Below are 6,363 nucleotides of genomic sequence, written 5' to 3' on the forward strand. Positions count from 1 at the left end.
AAGATAAAGCAAGTCATCTGCCACTTGGAGGGAGATGACTTGCTGGAGCAGAAAATAGTTCATCTTAATGTGTTTGTTTTTTTATCTGTGGATAGATAATCCAAGTAGTCTGGGCTTGAAAAAAGGTGGAAAACCCCCCAAAACCAGATACTAAATTTTTCATTCTCTCAGACTGAAACTTCTAACATCAACAATCACTTCCTCCAAACGATCAACGTGTCTAATAGATCCCATTCATTCAAGACTGCTCAAAGAAGTCCTAGTGTTCATGTTTTGATGTTAAACATGATTATTTCTATTAATGGGCTTAAGTATTACAGTTGGCAATAATTAAACCATTAATTAAAAAGTCAATACTTGACCCAGCTGTCTTTGTTGTCTTTGCTGTCTCTGACAGTGGACTCATCTCTGTGCTTGTGCTGCCAGACCTCAGCGCAGTGTTTGACACTGCCGACCATAATATTTCACTAAAGAGATTATGCATGGCATAGTAATTAAAGCTACTGTCTAATGTAACCCAGTATGTTCATATAAATGGGGAGTCTTCCTCACACATTGGAATGGAGAGGATTAAAAATGAGTACATCAGAGAAAGCTCAAAGTCTGACAGGCGAGGTTGTGACAGTTTGGACATGTGCAGAGGAGTGAAAGTGGGGATAACGAAGATAGTGCTGCCAGGCAGGAGGTAAAGACGTAGTGAAAGAGGAGATGCAGAGGGTTGGTGTCACAGAGGAGGATGCTGAGAGAGGGTGAGATGGAGGCAGATACCACAGGCCTGCAAAAAAAAAAATTTCAGCTGCATGGGATATTTGCATACATTTTTTTTTCTTTTTTTGCAAAACTTGAAGAGTTTTCATTTAAAAAGCACAGCAGCAATGAAAAAAAAAATCAATACTATATTACAATTTTTGGTTGCAGACCTGTGTAATGTGCTGTGGCAACCCCTGAAGGGAGCTGCAAAAAGATGATGAAGAATCCATCCATCCAAATCAGGGTCAGTCTTCTTTTATAGAGGCATTCATGAGCCCTCTCAAATACAGCGCCCCCTACTGGCAAAACCCCATTGGCACATGAACACCCACACATCACCACATCCCCTTTTCTCTGACAACATAGGTCCCACGAATCAACATATACACATATTTGTATTACAACAATAATTTTTTTTTCTCTCAACACCATCAGAATATAAGATAAAAACAAATCCAGTCATAGCTTTACAGATTAAGCCTAACTGGTCTCTTGACCTTACGCTCTGACCTCCTCAATACAGGTTCTGAAACAACTGCACTTTTCTCCACATGCTCATGTCCATCCAGTGGTTTTAAACCAGACACTGTCTCTGCATGTGACACATCAACATTTTCATCTTCCTCACCATATTGTTCCTCCTGAAATGTCTCTTTAGTCTTCAGCAAGTTACGACGGTTCCTTCTGAACACATGACCTTCTTCAGTTCTTACGTCATATGATCTCGGACCTGCTTCCTGAAGAACAATGGCTTTCCTGCTCCATGCATTCTGATCTTGGATTCTCACTACATCATCCTTTGCAAGCAATCCAAGTGTTCTTGTTCCCTTGTCGTATTGCAGTTTTTGCTTCCATTTCAGATGCTCTTGCTTTTTTATAATTTCTTCACTCTGCTTGCTTTCTGCATAGCAGGGCAAAGTTGTGTGTAGCTTACGATTCATCAGCAATTCTGCAGGGGATAAACCACAGTCAAGAGGAGCAGTCCTGTAGCTCAGCATAGCTAAATAAGGATCTGATCGACTGTCTGTAGCCTTCTTCAGAAGCTGCTTGATGATATGCACTCCTTTTTCAGCCTTGCCATTTGCCTGTGGATGTTGAGGACTTGATGTGACATGTTTAAAGCCGTATTCTCTTGCGAAATTCTGCCATTCTTTGCAATTATAGCAAGGACCATTGTCACTAATGACAGTTTCAGGTATTCCATGCCTGGAAAAGATAGACTTCACATGTGTGATCACATTATTAGCAGTTGTACTTGTAAGCAGAGCAATCTCAGGAAAGTTAGAGTAATAATCTATCACCAACAGATAGTCTTTCCCATTAAAATGAAATAAATCTGTTCCGACTTTCCTCCAAGGCGCTGTAGGAAGTTCAGGAATCATCATGGGTTCTCTTGCCTGTCTGCTCTGAAACTTGTTACATGTTTCACACTTTCCGACCATGGTCTCAATGTCTTTATTAATGCCAGGCCAGTACACAGTGTCTCTAGCTCTCCTTTTACACTTTTCTATTCCCAGATGTCCCTCATGTATTCTTTGAAGTATCAGCTGTCTCAGACTATGTGGTATCACAATCCTATTGCCTCTCAACAGCAGTCCATTTACCACATTGAGCTCCGATCTAACATGATAATACTTTGAACAAGACCCTTTGGGCCAGTCCCCTTGGATATTTTCCATCACCGTTTGCAGCTCCCTGTCTGCAGCTGTCTCCTCGCATATTTGTTTTATCTTTGCGTCAGACACTGGCAGAGACTCCACTATCATATTAACATGATCGTCTACTTCTTTCTCAGTGGAGCTTGCGTGACACACCTCTGATGCTCGCGACAGTGCATCCGCTAAAGCTAAATGCTTTCCTGGTGTGTATATCAAGTCAAAGCTGTACCTTTGCAGTTTCATCATGAGACGTTGAATCCTCGGTGACATCTCGTTCAGATGTTTCTTAATGATTGACACCAAAGGACGATGATCTGTCTCAACTGTAAAGGTAGGAAGACCATAAACATAACAGTGAAAAATATCAAGTCCATATGCCAGTCCGAGACATTCTTTCTCAATCTGAGCATATCTAGCTTCAGACTTAGTCATGGATCTAGAAGCATAAGCAACTGGTTTCCAACTCCCCTCTTCAGCTTGAAGTAAAACAGCTCCAAGCCCATCCTTTGAGGCATCTGTTGAGATTTTCAGACTCTTAGTTGGATCATAATATGCAAGCACTGGGCGCGTTGTCAGTGTGGTTTTTAAATCATTCCATTCTTGTTCATGCCTCGCTGACCATTTAAATTCTATGGAATCACGAAGTAACTCCCTTAGTGCTGATGTTCGCACTGACAAGTTAGGTATGAATTTTCCTACAAAGTTTATCATTCCCATCACTCTGAGCACACCTCTCTTATCTGTCGGGCGTGGCATTGTTGCGATTGCTTTTACTTTTCTTTCATCTGGCTCAATACCCCCAGCAGAGAATTTGTCTCCCAGAAATGTTATTTCCTTCACACCAAAATGACACTTGTCACGATTTAACTTTAATCCATTCTCCCTCATCTGCTGCAGCACCTTCACCAGTCTTTCATTATGTTCTTGTAGGGTGGAGCCCCATATAACCACATCATCAACATAACAGCGAACACCTTGTAAACCCTCTAACATGTTGTCCATGGCACGATGAAAAATCTCAGATGCTGAGATTATGCCAAATGGCATTCTGAGGAATCTATACCTGCCAAAAGGTGTATTGAAAGTACAGTATTTTGAACTTTTCTCATCCAGCTTTATTTGCCAAAAACCCTGTGCTGCATCTAGCTTTGAAAAGTATTTGGCGCCTGCCATTTCACTTGCAACCTCTTCACGCTTTGGTATCTGGTAGTGCTCACGTTTTATAGCTTGATTTAAATCGCCAGGGTCCATGCATATTCTCAAATCATTGTTTTTATTCCTTTTATCCACAAACACCATTGAGTTTACCCACGCAGTCGGTTCTTCCACTTTTGTAATGACCTGCAACTGTAACATCCTGTTAAGTTCTTTCTTTAAACGGTCCTTCAGTGGAGCGGGGACTCTACGTGGTGCATGGATCACTGGCTTTGCATCCTCTTTCAGCTGGATACTGTAATTGCATGGTAGACATCCCAAACCTTTGAAGATATCCTCATAATGCTGTACAATGGAGTCAACTGCTCCTCGCTGTCCACTTTCTGTTTCTGGACAGCTGATGTGATACACTCTTTCTACTAGGTTCAATCTTTTGGATGTCACGCCACCCAGCAGTGATTCACGACCTTCTGGAACAACATTAAACAATACATCATAATCTTTATGTTTTATTGTCACTTTAAGCCTGCATTGACCACTGCTCTCAATATACTTTCCATTGTAGTCTTTTAGAGGTACTCTTTTCTTTATTATTTTGGGCTTTGGTTTCATGGCATGGATCTCTGTCATGCTGATTAGGTTCGCCTGCGCACCTGTATCAATCCTTAGTGCCACCAAAGCTCCTTGTATTGGGAGTGAAACAATCCACGTGTCTTCATAATCTGAGCATCGCTCACTGTCCTCTGCTTCGTTATGCTCACTTTTTACATCCTCAAGTGACACTATGCCCACAAAGAAAGTCTCGCTTAAGTCAGTCTCTTCAACTACATGCACTGATTTGGGTTTGGCTTTCGACAGACATTGTTTGGCAAAATGATTTTTTCCATCGCATTTCAAACATCTTTTGCCATAAGCTGGACACTGTCTAGGTTCATGTCTGCTACCACATCGCTTACAGGAGTACACTGTATCCTCTTTGCTGGGCTTCTGCGACATATTCTTCCTCATTTTCTTTTTAACCACAGCTATTCTTGCACTATTGTGGAGACTGGAATAAATGGTAAATGGTAAATGGCCTGCATTTGTATAGTGCTTTTCTAGTCCATAGGACCCCAAAGCGCTTTACACTACATTCAGTCATCCACCCATTCACACACACATTCACACACTGGCGATAGCAAGCTACATTGTAGCCACAGCTGCCCTGGGGCGCACTGACAGAGGCGAGGCTGCCGGACACTGGCGCCACCGGGCCCTCTGACCACCACCAGTAGGCAAACATGGGGTTAGTATCTTGCCCAAGGATATTTGACATGCAGCCCGGAGGCAGCCTGGGATCGAACCACCAACCTTCTGATTAGTGGCTGACCTGCTCTGCCACCTGAGCTACAGCCAGGTACAGATTAGTCAGTCCAGTGCTAGTAGTCCAGTGCTAGTAGGATTTTATGGATAGGGTGGGGCTAGTGTGTATTAATAATGGTAAAGGAACTTGATATAATAATCTGTATGTACCTTGGTGGCATGAGGAGTGTAAGTAAAGCGGTAAAGAACAGAAAAAGAGCATTTAGACAGCTGAAAAATTACCACTCAATAAAAGTATTGATTCACTACAAGAGCACAAGCGAAGAATTAAAAGGTCTACAAAGCATACATATTGGAGGCAATGTAATAGTACTGTAATAGTATAGGCAGAGAGACATGGTTAGTGGACATTTGGGGTGTGGTGAGGAGGACAAACAAGCTTCCAAACAGTAGGGACAGAGAACAGAATAGCGATTAATAATATAGACAAGGCAGAGCTCAATGTTCAAATGTTTGTAAAGATTCATAGTTCTGGTAATTTATCAGATATTCCTAAACAGTGCAGGAATGAGACACTGGCAAAGAACCTTAGATGCAGGGTAAATGTAAAAAGAAATGAATTCAGAGGCAGTTTGGACTTACTGCTCAGTATGAATTAAGAAAGCATTAACAAATGTTCGTCACACCTCTCCAGGTAAAGACAGTAAATGTTATACTGTGTTGGAGTACATGGATAATGACTGAGTTGTTGCTGTTTTGTGATTATTTATGCAGCTTGGGAAACGGGTATAATTTCATCTACATGGAAACAGCCTGCAATTGTTCCGATTTTAAAACCCAGAAAAGATCTATCAGATCCATCAAATTACAGACCAATTAACGTCTCAGTTAGGTAAAACTATAGTAAAGATGGTCACTGAAAGACTCACTTATTTTTTAGAAAGCAAGTGCCTGTTTTCATCATACCAAAATGGATTCAGTAGAGGTAAAAATGCAATGGATGCTCTGCTATGCCTACAGTCAGAGATCAGGAAGGCTCAGACTAACATGTTTAACAGGTTGGACTTGAGGGGGGGGGGGGGGGGGAATTTCTGGATGCAGAATGAGCCAAGCCCTCAGAATTTGCAGTGGTGCATTTAAATCTCCAGTAACAGCCATGCAGGTGGAAATGGGAGAAATGTCCTTCCAAAGTAGAAGAGATAAGCTCACGCAAGAGTGCTATGAGCACAGTAAAAGCAACTTATATAGCGACTTATACATTCAAAAGGCAATAACGGAAAGTCCAGTCGTACACTTGTTCAGTATATAGCACAGATTTACTTGGAGAAACAATATACACATGAAGTCCTAATATTTACAGATGGATCAAAAGACCGGTGCTGCGGTCTTCATTCCTCAACTTAGAGTAATTATTAAAAAGAGACATTTAATCAATCTTAACACAGTAGAGCTGGAAGCCATAATGCTAGGTTTGCAGTGGGCATAAATATTCAGAAAG

This window comes from Astatotilapia calliptera, chromosome 6 (genome assembly GCF_964374335.1).
Source record: "Astatotilapia calliptera chromosome 6, fAstCal68.1, whole genome shotgun sequence".
NCBI lineage: Eukaryota > Metazoa > Chordata > Actinopteri > Cichliformes > Cichlidae > Astatotilapia > Astatotilapia calliptera.